This window comes from Anabas testudineus, chromosome 15 (assembly GCF_900324465.2).
Source record: "Anabas testudineus chromosome 15, fAnaTes1.2, whole genome shotgun sequence".
NCBI classification, from domain to species: Eukaryota; Metazoa; Chordata; class Actinopteri; order Anabantiformes; family Anabantidae; genus Anabas; species Anabas testudineus.
In genome coordinates this window covers 20,992,060-21,008,680 of record NC_046624.1, presented here as the reverse complement: position 1 = coordinate 21,008,680, position 16,621 = coordinate 20,992,060, and the positions used below count along the sequence as shown (strand labels likewise).

The 16,621-nt window shown below is 40.3% G+C and overlaps 1 protein-coding gene across 3 annotated transcripts in view; it reads left to right on the top strand.

Annotated features, from left to right (window-relative positions):
• LOC113158551 (bone morphogenetic protein receptor type-1A-like) overlaps window positions 1-16,621 on the top strand; it is a 46,248-nt gene that overhangs the window by 6,142 nt on the left and 23,485 nt on the right. For 2 of the 3 annotated variants that reach the window (XM_026354529.1, XM_026354526.1), the window contains one exon: window positions 10,459-10,556. The gene's annotated coding sequence lies outside the window, so the exon portion shown is untranslated. Of the gene's footprint in view, window positions 1-4,734; window positions 4,892-10,458; window positions 10,557-16,621 lie in introns of all 3 variants that reach the window. The other variant, XM_026354527.1, reaches the window with a different exon arrangement.

Below are 16,621 nucleotides of genomic sequence, written 5' to 3'. Positions count from 1 at the left end.
AAGGATCTCTTCTTTCATCCAGCTGATATGCTCTACTAAAGGTAGCAGAGTGAAGAGTGTCTGCATACTTTGTCCTTCACATGTGCTCTTTAAAAAAGGATTAAGAATCTGGTGATGTGTTTACATGACAGGTAAATCTACGTTCTCCAGGAGAAGCCTACCTGAAGAATTGATATTTCTCTAACCCTGATTATAGAAGCCAAGTTTCTCATATACATAAAAAATCAGCTTACTCCAGAAATTCCAACTTCAGCTAGTTGTTAGTTTGAGAGCACTTTTACATCTGCAGGGTTTAGTCCAGCTGGAGTTTGTTTTTCCTCTTGGTGTGGTTCCTTTTGTCTGGCGTGAACACAGTAATCAGGTGTGCACCAAAACAACTGCACGGAAACCCTGTGAAATAGGTGGTCTCAATCTGACTCAATTAGCAAACTCTGGTGCAGTGCACTTGGTTAGAAATCATACCATCACAACAAGAACCAAACGCTCTGAATGGCTTTTATGATCGACTTAAAGGTGAGGGACAAGGCAAAATATCTAAGCCAAGGACCAAAACATTAAAGTTTAATGGGAAGAAATGTTTCTGTTTCATGAGGTGTAAGTGCAAGAAGATTTTAATTTATTTTTTAAATATTTAGGTGCAGAGAAAGTTGTGGAAAAGTTTTGTTTTCAGCAGGTCGTTGAAAATTGAGACTGAAGCAGCTGAGCGTGCAGAGGTGGATAGGTCGTTCCACCATCCTGGAAACACTGAGCTCAAAAGTTTAGCCTCGGGTCTTTAAGGGTGAGGTGAGGGGACCACAAGATGTCGTTCGCTGGCAGAGTGCAGTGAGAGAGAGGGATGTAGACCTGGATGAGGGGGTTCAGGTACTGGTGCTGTAGAGTGACCACTTTGTAGGTAAGAGTCAGGCTTTGAACCCAATGCAGCAGCTACAGGAAGCCAGTGCAGAGATCTGAACAGTGGTGTAACGTGTCCTTTTTACTGATCAAATGAGACGTGCTGCTGCGTTTTGGATCATCTGGAGGTTTGGTGCAAATGTAGGATAAATTTAGGAGGGATTGTTGTTTTTGAGGTGGTCTGTTGTGTTTTATTATTAGCCCAATAATCACAGGTTTCAGTCTCAAGTTAGTTTAATGTGAACAGCTTTCAGTCTGGACATGTTGGACACGTGTTTTGTTGGTGAATCCATTTACATCAGGACACTTTTTATCCCACACCCGTTTCCTGCTTTAGCAATTTTCAACATTTCCACCTTTTATTTCTGTTTTGTACTTTCTCTCTTTCTTTTTTTTTTACCTCCTTTTCTCAAGTTTCAACGGGCTCGTTTGTTTTCACTGATCATTTTTAATTTAAAACCTGATAATGAAATAAAATAAACAGAATCAATTGCTGCAACTAGCTTTCATCATTTCCCTCTGTTGTCCAGCTCACTACAGGTTTCTCTGTTTTCATGCTGCTTTTTCTTTGTTTTTGTTTTTTTATAGGATTTTATTAGGACCAGCAGTAGAAATAACTTAAGAAACACACTTGAACAAACACACCTTTCTTAAGGCATCTCACACAGACATAGTTCACATAAAAAGATCTTTCTTTCTGCAGCCCTGACCTACAAGATCTCTTTCTCTTCTCTGCTCTTTTTAAATCTATTTCTTTTCTTTCCCTCACTTCTCTTCTTGCCTTCTCTCCAGTCCTCTCTTCAGTTTCTCCCTCCTCGTCTTGCTCTACTTCTTCTCATTTTTCTCTCTCCTGGGAGGGTTTCCAGTCTTGGAGGCTGAGCTCTGGGATCTCTCTCTCTTTCTCAGCTCTATTTCTATCCCTCTCTCCCTTTTCTCGGACCCCCCCTTTTCCCTTCCATTTCTTTTCACTCCCTCCTCCTCCACCTCTCTCTTGGAGTGTGTTTCCAGTCTCAGAGACTGAGGATCAGATTACTCAGGGAGTCTCTGAGGCTCTCTGCGAGGTGGCAGTAGTGGAGGTTGAGGAGGGATGGAGAGAAGGAGGGAGGAGGTAGGGAAGGAGATCAGGTTTCACATCTCCAGCGCTCTTCTCTGTCTGCCTCGCCTCCCTCCTCCTCCTTCTCTTCACCCAGGCAGCCTGGAGACAGAGTGGCTGCACCGGGGAGGAAAACATGCAATCCACCCCTCTCCTCCTCCTCCATGCGTCCAGCTTCTCTGCTGCAGCACAGCAGATAAATAAAGGCAGTAAATGAGAGCTGAGTGCACAGAGGGACGATTCTTCACCTCCCCCTCCATCCCTGCAGAGATATTTTATATCCTGCACTGTGTGTTTTCATTCTCCTGGATTTGTGGCAAAGTTGAAACTGCTTCGGTGATATTTCAGTTTCTCCAAACAGCCAAAGCTGAGGATTGAATCAGAGCTCAGAAATCAGAAAAATGTGCTTCTGGAGGTGAATGCAGAGAGGCCTGAGCAGTGCAGGTTGCTCTAGTTGTGCTGGTGATTGCAAATTATATAGCTGTAAGACACTTGTGGCTCCAGCAGCTGTGGTAATAATCTGCTTTTATTGTTTTGAGTTTTTCAGTTTTCATACTCTTGGACAAGATCTGGACTTTGTAGTTCTGCCCACTGAGGTTTCCTGGTTCAGTTAGATACAGACAAAACAGTTTGTGAAGAAATTGGAGCTAGAAGTAACCAGTATTGATTAATTCACTGATTATTTTCTGTTGCATAACAGTGACAAGTATTCATAAGAATATCTTCAAGCACTATGTGATTTTATTTATATTGCCCATCCTGAATATACTGTTATTTAATGAAGACCAGAACTAGATGTTTGGACGCCAGTTTGTCTTTTTCTTTTCCTACATTTATTTGTCTCCAGGATGTAGTTGTATTTTTATGTTGAAGTTGTTGCTTCTTGTGTTGAATGTGTTTTTTCTTTATTTCACATAGAGCTTAAACATTAGATAATGTAGACATGAAGAAATGTCTGATGTTTGTTCATCCTGTGAAAGGAGACAATTTCCAGTTTTTCTTTGTCATATTTCATGGTAACAGGTTTTTTGATGTTGATCGAAAATATTCAGACATTTAACATCAACATCGTTCATCATGACACCGTATGCTGAGCTTTAATCATAGTTTTACTCGGAAAACCAAAAGCGGCTCTGGTTTCACCGATTTCACGCGTTCAGCTCACTCTTTCTGTTCAGTCGTTCATATCTCCAGATTTAAACTTTTGTATCTGAACATGCAATTCTTTCTGCAGCACGTCCCTCTCTGCCCTGGCTTCAGTTGAAGGTCGAAGCAGTCTCTGTTCTGTCTCCAGCGGCTCCAGTTGTCCTTTAATGGTATTGATCTCTACTTTAAATACACCCAGCTCGTCCCGGTGAATAATTCAGATGGCCTCACCGCAGTGGCAGTGGAGAGTCGGACAGAAAACATTCCCCATTTTCTAATGGAAGAGGTGGGGATGGCGTCTGTCTGGGCTGCACACTCGGGCTGACTCTATTCAAGTTGAACCTGCCTTTTTTTACGTAGTGAAAATGTAGTTATTTTTGGCCCTGTTTGATTTTTGTGTAGTCTTGTGATAGCAAACTGCAGTCAAAATCTCACTCACAACAATGTTGTCTTTTCATTCACAACTAAAGTTCACCACAAAACAATAGCTTCTAGTCGTCTGAGTGTAGTAAACAACTCGAGCTGTGTTGTGACGCGTCCAGTGTTTGTCTCCAGGACGTCAGTGAAACATGATCTGCATCTTTGTTCCTATAGTACAGGCTTTTTACTTATCTACCTTACAGGAATATATGAGTTCAAGAAACCTGATCTCTGATAATTGAATGATATCAGTTTGATGGCACCGCAGTCGTGCTTCCACCTCATGCAAATCTGCGCTATAAGAGGACAGGAAAAAGATGTGTATTATCAATACACGCTACATGCTTAACGTTTCTGATAGATATCACCAGTGCTCAAACAGATTTTTATTTAAAAGAAAATGAGTCACTTAAATTACCTAATGTGACTCTTCTGATGATGAGTTAATCATTTAGGACTTTTCGTAAACCACATTTCAGGTTTTTGTACATTTTATATTGTAAACTGACCATTTAAATTTTTGACCTTTGCTGAAACTACTGTTTTATGTAATGCTGAGATCAATCAATAATAAGGACTTAATCGTTAGTTGCAGTGTCTCACTGCTGCACAAACATTTAATCTGTCCATTCTTTGCTTTTTAACATCAACCTCTCATTGTCTCACTCGAGCTTTTGAGTGAAAAATGTGGATGACATCATCAGATAATTAATTTATCATCAAAATAGTTGCTGATTAATTCTTTTATGCATTTATCAACGAATAAATATATTGTGGTTCAAACTTCTCCATCACAGCAATGTTTTTCTTTTTCTCTTTGGCATGATCATAAACAGAATATCTTATAGGCTGTTGGTCGACAGTTTCAAGCTGTAATATGAAGGAAATCTGGCTTTTAGGAAGGATTTTCAATGAGAATTCAATAAACTCAATACACTAGATCATATAAAGACCAACTCTGTGTAATGCCATATTAGATCAGTCATTAGAGTCAGATAAATGGCTTTAAAAGTCATTTCCTGCACATAGTGAGTCCCTTCATGCCCATGGTCCTTTAAGTCTAAATTTTAACAACACTATAATGAAACTACAGCTCAACATGGACGTTTTCACTGCTCCTGGCATCCTGCATGTATAGAGTTCCTTCTTCGTTCTTGAGGGTGAATTTATTTTTCCTTTGTCAGTCATCCTCTGGCATGATAGGTGCAGTGATCCCTCTGAAGTAATGGTGACCCCCGACCTCATTCCTGATCTCTGACTTCTCCACTGTGCCCCGAGCCTCCTGAACCCCTGTCAGCTCTCCACTAACAGAGCTGTTGGTCCTGAGTTTTCAGGATTCATGTGAGTGCAGCTTTAAACTGTTGGTCTAAGTCCACATTGATCTTTATGTTTGACTTGTGGTCGTTGTCTGAAGAAATGTTCATCATAAATTGAGGTTACTTGTGTTTTTTGTGCAGCTTTTATTTCTGTTAAAACCTAAGTATGCCTGACTGTTGTTTGTTCTTGTCTTTAAGATGAAATGCTTGTTGACTAATCAGTCCATCAACTGAAAATTGATCTGCAACAAGTTTAATTTGACTAATTTGATCGTTGGTTAACAGTTGTGTTCATTTTTTAAGCAAAATTTACAGTACATTTACAGTTTTTAGTCCAAACTGTATGCAGAAGTATGTATTTTGATGTTCTTGTTTGTCCTGCATACAGCCATGTGGAATTTTTTAGGCCTTCACACAAACCTCAGCGCTGAGTTTTCCCACTCCGCCTGCGCTCTTGTGAATGCAGCGCCGCTCCCTCCTTCCCCGTCTCTTGGTTTCTGGTCTTTAATTTCAATTAGCTCTGGCTGCTGCTTGACTTTGATGGCATTAGTCTCTCTTCCCAGCCTCCACACCCGTCACTTTGCTCTTGTCTTCCTCTGTTGTTTTTGTGAAAGCCGCCGGCTTTAACTGCTGCTATCAGAATCTAAACCTATCGCCTCCACTTCCAGCCGGCGTCCAGCCTGCCATGCAACCAAACTGCCATAGACACACCAAAGGCACAGGCCCTACAAGGTCTGCAGTAAATTCACTTAATCTAGCAACAGACAGTAAACAGACAACAAGATGCTGCAGTTGGACTAAAACTACATCACTGAGGGAGAAATGGATCTGGTGTTTTGGCTTTCAGAGGTCCTTTATATTGGACCCATCTGTGTCCAGACTTCTGAAATTCAGTTACCTTCTGTAATCCTTCTGCTTTCCCTTTAAAAATAAAGTATCTATATGAAATATAGGTCTTTAAAAGTCTTAAATCTGACTGCTGTTGGTCCTGTTAGGTTACACTACCTTAGAAGTAGTTGGATTTGTAAAGCATGTCTTTTCACTAATTCCTTGAAGTGTCAGTCTTAAACTCTAGTACTTATTTTGATGGCTCAGACAGATGCTCCTGCAGTGTTAGAGACAAAGCAGACACACACTGAGACAGTATGTATATGTTGCTGTTCAATAGTTCTATAGTTCACACTGGAGAATACCTACAAAACCTTTTCCGACTACCCATAATCCTCAGGTTTGGGTGTCACAGCTGCAGAATATGAGCCAGCATTAGTGCTCTTGAGCTCTGCTGTCACTGTCGGCTCATATTTATGTGTGTGTTTACCATCACAGTCTGCATTCCTGTGCCTGTCTGCATACCTTACATAAAGAGCACTGGTTTCACAGCTTTCCTGTCAGACTGCGGTTTAACACCTTAAACTGACACACAGCGCCAACACAGGAGTTGATTCAGTTTTACGCTTCAAAACAGACGTGGCTCTCCAGCTATGTAGCCAATGCAATGTAAGACACCTCTTCAAATAAAACGGCTTTGTTTTACTGTAGAGCGACACCACAAACATGAGGTTTTTAAACTTAAAGAGATTTGCATTAAACTTAAAGAGAATTCAGGATGTGCTTGTTTCTTAATGGAGAAAACGAATATATCACAGTTGTTTGCACTCACCCATCATTGAACATGTTGTCTTTATAATATTACCTGTATAGGAGCAAACAGTTTTCATTATTTGCACCTGTTTAGTCAAACTGTGCAGTCAGTGTATAGTAGTGATATTCCCGCTGCCTTCCGTTTCCCTGTGTCTCTTACGCCGTTGGCTTTTCTTTAAACAGCTGGTTGCTCTGTGTCAGAGAGTAAACAGCCCAGAGTGACATTACTGCAGCTGCCACTTGAAAACGCAGGACAGTCACACTGGGGAAATCATCAGCACTCATCATCATCTGACTGGATGACTGACTTTGTCTCTAAGGCTGGTTTAAGCTGTTTTTGTGTTGGCAACAAAGCAGTAATGAAATACACAGGCTGTGAATGAGAGAATAGATTCTGAATCCACACTTTAAACACACTAGTTTACATTTGGAGTGAAGTTTCCACGTCAAAGCTGAATCAGTTGTCTGTGTGAAATGTCTGGCGTTTATTCTTTTGCCTTACCCGACTTTACAGTTGACTGATGAATTGTCACAGCTGGCCGGATATGACTGATTCACCTCGTTTTAACAGTTCAGCAGTAAAAGCTGTGGTAGATGTGTTGATTTAGAGTCCAGTTATTGGTGTTATTGTTTGACCAAAACAGCTCAGTGCTTTCACAAAGTATTCAGACCTCTTTCACTTTTTTATATATAGTTTTGTTGCAGCCTGATACTTCAGATGTTCAGCCATTTCTTTTCTAATTTATCTATACAAAGTAAAAACTTTTGAAATGTTTGCTTTTCTCTAAGTAAGAGTTGAAACATTATGGGTGAGACTGGAAAACCAAATTTAATGGAAAATTATAATGTTAATGAATGTAATCTGCTCTTTGATGTTGAGACAATTGTTGAAACTGCATCAGTGGAAACAATAGTCTTATATTTAAAGGTTTGAGTGGAAGTTGTTAGTAGGTGAAAGTAAAATTATTAGTCATCTCTCCCACCACCTTTTGTGGCAAGGTGTTTTTGCTGTACCACTGCTCATGATGAGTTTTTCCTTGCATACCCCCTTCTTAATATTAGTTGTGTGTTTCCAAACCTGTAAAAGAATCTTCTCCTGATTACTGTAGCACGGGCAGCAGCAGCTTTACCTACAGCTCCAATAATTCAGGCACTTGGAGGCCCATAGTATTCCAACTTTGTATTTCTAATCATTGCAGTGAGTAGATCATTGATAAAACGTTGGGATTAGGAGAGACAACATCTATCCCACTTTAGATGGTGCAGGTCTGCAGTTTCTGGTCCTACCAACCTGCCCAGTGTTTTGTCTCTCCACTTTCGACTCACCCCAGCAGGTCAAGGCAGGCCCCTCCCTTTTTAAATAAACTGAATTGAACCAATCATTGCAGCTCTACTACATGCTACTGCCTTTCTTTTATGGCCTAGATTATCTAATTTATTGAAAACATTACGTATAAATGTTGGCAGAAAAGTTTGAAAAAAAAGAACAGTTTGACAGAGGTGTTGTAGTGTGAGTAAACAGACAGCTTGATTTATTCAGCTTTCTGTGCTTCTCTACCCTCTTTGCTGAATATTGGTTTATTTCAATTTGTCCTCAAAACAGAGGTAAAATCTTTCTGCATATTTTTTCCTTTTATTTTTTTGCTGTTTTCACTCAGCTGTTAGAATTCATCTGACGCCACACAGTTGGATGGAAAGCAGAGCTGAGTTTGACTTTAGTTCATCCTCATGTGTGGGAGAGCAGGGTCCGTTTTTCCCTCCATCTGTCTCTTTTTCTTGGCACTGCCTCTCCATCCATAAACGAGGTATGTTTCTGTGTGTGTGTCTGTGTGTTGGACAGAGAGGCAGCAGCTGCTTTTTCACCAACCTCGTGACCGCTCTCAGCCCCCGTCGTCTCCGGACATCTATTTTCTCCTCGTCTGTTCTATAATTACTCGGCAGCTAAATCCCCACCGCTGTCTTTTTTTTTTTTTCTTGATCCCCTGGGGTGGAGCTAAAGACACACACACACACACACACACACACACACACACACACACACACACACACACACACACACACACACACACACACACACACAGTCAAGCTGGTGGTTAACTCATCAACACAGTTTTCCACACTGTCTCGAGTACCAGTGTCCCAGCTGAGTGTGTTAGTTTTGGCAGCAGTAGGGTGGTGTAGCGTGAAGCTAGAGAGACAGATCCTCTGCATCCTGATGAAGAGTTGCTGCTCTGTGCTGACCTTTGATGATAATGCGCATGTACAAAACATATGTATGTCCAGAGTGAGATGCAGCACCTTTGGTAATAAGTTCTGGATCAAAAGTATTCACATCTAGAAAAGGTAGTAGTACTTTCTGTGCCGGTAGTGTTGGCCATAATTGCAGCAGACTGTCAGTAGTATTCTGTTCTGTTGCACGTCTGGAACATGGATCCCTCCTCTGTTGCTAAGGTCTCTTCCATTTTTTTCTAGATTTTTGGGGGGGGTGAGTTTTGAGGGTCCAACCTGAGAGTGTTGTAAACACTGTAAAGCACCTTGTGGTGAATTTGTAATTTTGAGCTATAAAACTTTATTTGAATTTGATTAGTAGTATTTGTGGTGGCGGTAGTTTCAGCGGAAAAGGTTCTGTAGCAAAAGTAGAAGTAGTAACAGGTTCTTCGGATTTTCTTTAATAGTATCCGTGGTAAAATCTGTAATCTAAAGAGTGCAGTAGTAGTTTTTGTGGTAAGTAGTAGTTTTCAGTGGCATACCTAGCATTAGTAACATCTAGTAATGATTGAAGTATTAGCTGGTTTGAAAATAGTAGTTTCAATAGCAGGCGTCTAGAAAAGGCAGGATTAGTACCAACAGTAGTGGAGCAGTATCACATTGTTATATTGTTGTTAATTTCTATTTTATTCTATTCTATTCTGTTCCACTTTATTTGGCCCCAGGGGACAATTTATAGCATTTTGTAAAACAGTAAAAACAAGAAACTATATGCAACGGTTTGTATGTGTTTTTGTAGTGAGTAGTTAGTTTTATTTTGGTAGTTGACTGCTGTGGGAGCAGCTTCTGTTCTGTCTGCAATATCTGCGTTCAGACTCTATAAGCCCCCAGCTGGGGTTTGACTGTTCTCTCTGCTCTCGGAGTGTGAATATTAACTCACTCTCCTGACGACGGCCTCCTTGACTAAATAAAGGCTCCTTTGAGGAGCTCTGAGCTGTCAAATAAAGAGGCTTCTGTGTTGGAGGGACCGAGGAGGAGGCTCTGACTGTCAACCACACTGCTCCACTTATCTCTTCACAAACGGCAACAAGCTACAGACACACTGACATCAACACTGATCTTATGATGGACACTCATGCCTAGGATTCCTGGAAGAGGCTTGATAAGTGTTTAAGGTGGTTCTGAACTCCTTAAGTCCTATCGACTCTAGGAATCTTAAAGGAGTTTTCATTAGTCTGAGATGGTGTTTGTCATCTTCAGGAAGGTTATATCAGTCAAGGACTGGAAGATATTCGGGTGATCATTTTCTTTCTTCCAGATCAAGTATAATCACGATGTATGTGATGCTTTCTTCTTTTGACTGGTGCTCTTTTAATTGCATCATCTTGCTGTACCCACATTTTGTGCAGTGGTTTTAATGTAAACCTGCCTGGAAAATTTGTGACACAAACTGTTTATCATGACTAACCACTTCTTCAAGTTAAGTTAAAATTTGCTCTACATATAGGTGGAAACCCACCAGCATACTAAAAACATTTCAGCATCTGCCAAAGTCTGCAAAAGCCTGACAGTAAAATGTGATTTTGCACAGTGTTTCAGCACTGTACTTGTGTACTGTTGTTGTGTGGCATTTACATATTTACATATAGTTTTCTTTCCTACAAATACAAAAAAGGAGCTGTTCCTCTCCCCGTTGCTTGTTGTCCAAAGTTGCTTCTCACCTAAACTTTGTCTCTTTGTCAGGGTGGTGATTGTGATGGTGGTCTGATCCTCCAAGACTACATTTCCAATGGAGCCGTGCACAGATACACACACAGTTGTACCATGGAGCCACCAGTCAGGTATGGAAACACACACACTGTTTCAGCTCAGTTCTCTGTAGACAGTGTTTAAAGTCTGCAGAATATTGGTTGTGGTCACATGAAAAACATTACCGCTGTCTTTGTATTGCTATCTCTCACACACACACACACACACACACACACACACACACACACACACACACACACACACACACACACACACACATAAACAAACTTTGTTTTCTGTGCATGACCCCAGTGATTACTCCCTAAGAGTTGATCATCCAATCCCTCCCCCCTCCTGCTCTTTGATGGGATTAACCCTTGACCCTGGGGCTCAAGGCAATGCTGGCCAATCAGAAGGCTTCCTGGCTTTTAATTGCAGACTGTGATTGGGTCATTTGAGCTGTCATCTGGTTTGATGAATAACCACAGAACAGGAGAGCAGGAAGAGCGCTGATTACACTGAGCCTGAAGGCTGCGTCTGGAGCTCTGTGCTATAGGTGAAGTAGTGCTTTGCACAGAGAATGAAAGTGTGTAATTGTGTGTTTTTAGGGTGGAGTGTTTGACATCTGGAGTGTGTGTGTGTCTTTTGAAGTCTGTGTGTACAAGGTGAAGTCATAACTTGAGCTGAGGACAGATTGTATGTCCTTTAACTTGACCTGCACAGAGAGTGAGGATTGTTTTGGTTTAATTTGTTTTTTGTAAAAAAACAAATTCCTCGTAAATTACGAGGAATAAATAGTTGCAATGAGAAAAGTCAAAATAAAAAGGCAGAATTCTGAATTTATCTCATAATTCTTAAATACCTTTTTGTTTCTTGATCTCTTAGATTCTCACTTTCTCAACATTTTTTTCATCATGACAAATTTTCCAATTTTCTTTTCTGGAAATGAGATTCTTATACACCAAAAACTAAGATTTACATCAAGTTGGTCAGTCCTGGTAAGTCCAACATCTACTCATTTGATTATTGCAGTATTGTGTTGTGTAATACCTTATCAATTCTCAGAAATACTGTATTGGTGTTTTACAAAAAAAGTCAACATTTTTAAAACTTATATTGCATATAATAGTGTGTTATGTTATATTGCAGTATGCTGAAAGATCAGTATAGAATCCAGTGATTGCTCAGTTTCCTGTCACTTCAGATAAAAAGGTTTGAAATGGGCAGCTTGAAAATTTTAAATCTGAATTTATCCAGGACAGAAACAGTTTAGACTCTGCTGTAAAGGCTCCGTTTCTTTTGCATCGTGAGATATTTCAAAATCTTGTTTATCATGTAATATCAAGTCACATGTGACTGATTGCTGCATTTGTTTGGGGATGAGGTGACTCAAAGTGTCTGAGTTTCAGAGCTTGCTGACAGACCTTCAAACAGAGCCGGCCAGTCTGCAGCACAAAATCACTCCCATATGTCCCTCAGCAGCCCTGCCCCCGCCTCCCTGCACACTTTACTCACACCCTGCAGCCCAGCTCGGCTTCCAGTGCAAACCGGTGTCCTGAGAGGAGTCGGCTGCGCTCAGCTTTTAAGTACAGAGCTCTTCCCACTTTAACGTTAAAAATGTAGTTTTTAGTTATCAATAAACTTTAAGTGGGGGAAAAAGGAAAAAACCTCAGGAAGGACAATATATGATCAGTGAGAAAACTAAAAACAGCTGATGTCTAAAGCTTCTGCAGACAGAAATGTTTGGTTATAGCTCATTCAGTAACTGAAATACCTGATATATCATGTCAGTAAATGCTCAGGAACGATTTTTGAAGAAGAAATATACATTTTCTCTAGAATGTTTAGATTAAGCAGGAATGATTGTAGTGTTTTTGTCAAGCGATCAAGAGATGCTGGATTATTAATGCTGTAATAAAACTACTGTAATAGTGTATTTTCCTCCCTAAGTCTTTGCAGCAGCAAGATAAAGAGTTGTAACCGGCCATGATTATAGTAATACAATGTGCATCTCTTCAATGGGACTAAGTCATGAAAAAGATGTTTGTCTATCAGGTAGAAAATCCTGATAAACAAGATGAGTTTGAGTGTTTTGATATTCAAGATTCAAGATTCAAAATATATTGATGTAAACCTTCCTGCCGCTCAGTGAATGGTTCCCCAGTCGGTGTGCGGATTCTGCTGTTTATCACATTCTCTGCAGTCGGGTCATAAATTCCTCAGACACTCCTCTGACTGGTTTATGAGTCATATCTAGACTTTCAGTCACAACTCGTTTTGTTTGCTTAATTAGAGTTTAACAGCATCTTAACAGATGAATCCTGTCTTAGACTGCATGAACCAGTGAAGTGAAAATTTAGTGTAACATTAAACAGATCAGTCAGTGTTTTGTAATTTTAAACCTTCAAAAGCAACTGAAGCAAAGTTTGTTCATCGTTCCACCCTGAAGGTGGAGAATGAGTTAAGAGAGGAAATCACTTTTTTTACAATCTAGAAAAAGTAGCATCAGTTTCTGTTCAGCATCAGGTTTTTTCCTACCAGTGAAAAACACAGTGGTTAAGAACAACATATTAAAATAAAAGTAAAAACAATCACGACAGTTCTGTGTGCTGACAAACAGAACATAAAGTCTTCATCATTAAGGACCTGTCAATCAACAATCGGTGTTCAGACGAATGTTTGTGTGGTTGGTTATTAGGCTGTTATTAGTCTTAAGTGGATTTATCATATACCTTTGTCTGCATTCAAAGTAACACCACTCCGTGGGGCACCTGAAGCAGCTCTGCTCTGGTTCTATGTTTTGTGAGGCGTTCAGGAACTGTACATATCATAGGTCATGTTTGTTTTGAAAATAACATGACCTAATTTCACCTTGAGTTTGAGTTTGAACATTACAAAGTGCAGGTCATCTTTATCATCTGAACTACACATGCTTCCATCCATCCACTAGTAGACTGCACATAAACCCTCTGAGAACACGGGAAACCAGTGAGCATCATGATTTTTGCCGTTTTTTTTTTTGGTCTGGGCTGCAGCAAGGGACACCAGCCTGGAGTTCAACAGGTAACATTGCAGTTAAGTGACCTTAATGTGGTCATTCACACTGCAGAAAAAGCTTACAAGCTGCATGATGGGACCAAAAGTCAGGGTCTCTGCTTACTCTGTTCATTGGTTTTTAAAGGTGGTGTTGAAATATCAGAGCAGAGGAGTAGCATTTTAACACTTGACATACTTTCCTCTGTAAGATGTTACATAAGTCATCAAAGTTTAGTCTAAAGCCAGACCTGCTGTAACACACACACGCTGCTTGTGATGGTCTGACATCAGATGCCATTCGACCTGTCTGAACCCGTCACTGCATCTCTGTTCTTTGCTTTAACAAATATTTCGAGTATCTGAAGGTGGAAACTGCACTGATTCTTTTTTATTGATTCCTCTGCCTTTTATTGTCTGATATAGTTTATTAATTATTAATAATAATATAATATTTGATCAGTAGATTTCAGTTTCAGTTGAAGCCCAGATAATCAGTTTCTAGGCCTTTTTAATTTTTACTATAACTTTGTATTTTTCCTCATGCATTAACGTGTTTATTCTTTCTTTCTGTGTTTCTTCCATCTTTTCTCTCTTATTTAATGATGATAAAATAATAGAATAATAATAATAACAATAATATTGACAAACTTTATTGATCCCCTTGGGGAAATTGTTGTTTCGACAGCTACAGTAGATGACAGCCTTACTGAGGGGTGTCTGTCTTGTCCAAGGACACCTCAACATGTAGCCAGGAGAAACCAGGAATCAAACCAGGGTGTATAGACGACTAATCTACCAACTGAGCTAACTGCTGCCCCCAAACACACAGTCAAACACACAGGACCACCTATCTCGTTGTATCCAACATGGCCGACTCTGTGGCTTGGCTGCAGTTTCCAAGGTGACGGGGTGGATGAAACCAACCGGCCTCCCTTCAGAGTCCAGTCTGACCAGACCACCCACAGACATACACAGGGCCAGTGTTCTGTCTGCCACAGTTAGTTATATTTTAGCTTCATGCTTTTATGTCTCTGGGGAAAGTTGTCAGAGCTCCAGTCTCTCCAGTTTCCACTCCTTCATACTGGGATCAGACCAGTGCAGCGTGCGGGCAGCTGCTGCAGCAGATGAGGCAGGAAATGTTAACATGCTGAAAACAGAAACTCTCAGCATTAGAGTGTGATTTGATCTGGGCACTGTATAGAAGATAGCTGGTTAAAATAAATGAACAGGAGGGAACTGAAGCAGCTGGGAGTGAGGTGGGCGAGGACCTTAACAGCAAAATGTCTGGTAACTGTTGTTCTCTCACTGGGTGCTATCAGAGTGGTGGTTTCCTGGGTTGTCAGGAGGGAGGTGTGTGTGTTTGTGTTTGTATGTTGGGGTGAATTTTCCATTACCTGTTTCCCACATTCCAGGATCATTTGCAGTAGGAGCCAGTCGTTGCACTCGTGCCACTGCAGTATATTTGCTTGTGTTTTTATTTGAACACAGTTCTATATGGCTACAAAACTGCTGGTGTGTTGCTGGTGTGCAAGTTAAGTGTTCATATACACAGCCCCATGGCATTTACAACCGTGTTTAATGCTTTGGTAAAATAAAACTAGATTATAACCGTTATAAAACAATGGCAGGAAAAAGCAGATAGACCTATAAAGGTAACTTATTTACTAAGTTTCCCTTTATTTTGAGTTTTAAGGAGTATATTCATTTTGAATCTTAATTACAGGGTTTCTCTTTGTTCTACACTAAATGAACTACATCTGCAGCCAAAGTGGTTTAATGTTTGTCCCTGTTGGGCTCTGAGTGAATATTTGCACTTCCTCTTCAAAAATAGCTAAAACTATTGTTCTATTGTTTCCTAAAACAGATAAATTGCTATTATTGACTGATGTGCTGATGGTTTTATTGATTCAACGATGAGTTTGTATAATGGAAATTAGCATTTCAGCTTTAAAATGACATTAGTGAATAATTCATTGTTAAAACAGTTGTCTGCCGCCCTTGAAATTTTTTTTCCCAGTGACAGTTTTCAGCCTGAACCAAGACCTTGGTTCTGTTGACCAGATGAGTATTAGGTGTCCTCACCAGCAGCAGCAGGAGCTAACTGGTTTAACTGGGGGTTCTGTGCATGGAACCTTCCACTTCACCAGTGTCTGCTTCACTTAGCAGTTTGATTTATGATCATAATGTTGCTTTTATGGTCTGAGTATGTTTGTTTTATGACTCAGCTGTAGGACAAAGGCAACACTGTGCTAATGATGGATGGGGCTGTTTCTATGGAGATTAGAGTGATTAAAAACACCTTCAGGGCCTGAACCACATCGTACTGCTTTATTACGTTATTACTTTGTGACCAGGCTCAACATCTGTCTGTTTCTCATGGACTGCGTTTAGATGCATTTAAATAACCCAGTCACAGTTTGCATTCTCATGTACGCCAATTTCTTAACCATCATGCAGCTGTATTCAGGACAGAGAATAAGAGAAACCTCATTTCTGCAGGTAGCTTTCTTTTGGAAATGCTGATTTCTTACATTAACTCTGGGGCAGAGGAAAAAATCACATTATGAATATGCTGCATGTAAACATGTTCCCCTATTACGCTTTTAACTTGGTGCATGTAATGTGTCTGCAGGCAGGTTTAGCATTTCTGGAACTGGTAAGGTGTGGGTTTCAGTCTGACAGCATCAGTTGTCATAAAGTGACTGATCATCATTGTGTCCAGTTTGCATGTTGAACCTATTTCCCTGGAGCATCCTGGGTCATCATAAATGGGACCTGAGCGAAAAATTGATGGAGCAAATGTTCCCCCTCCAGCTTGAAGCTGCAGCTGTTTTTTTGGCTTTGCTTCTATTGTCTCTGTCTCATACACATTTATAAAGAAGATGATGGTGTGTGTGTAGCTACGCAGCAAATGCAGTGTTTACACACACTCATGTAACACTTTTCCTGTATTATTCAATTTCCTCCCTGCATGGAGCTCCACCAATGATGTCTGGCTGAAGTATGAGCTTGTCTGACTTGAAGAATGAAATTTAAATGAATAAGTGCAATAATTAATCAGTTAATTTTCTGTTTATCTACTAATCATCAAATTGAAACAACCAGATGCTGCACATGTTGC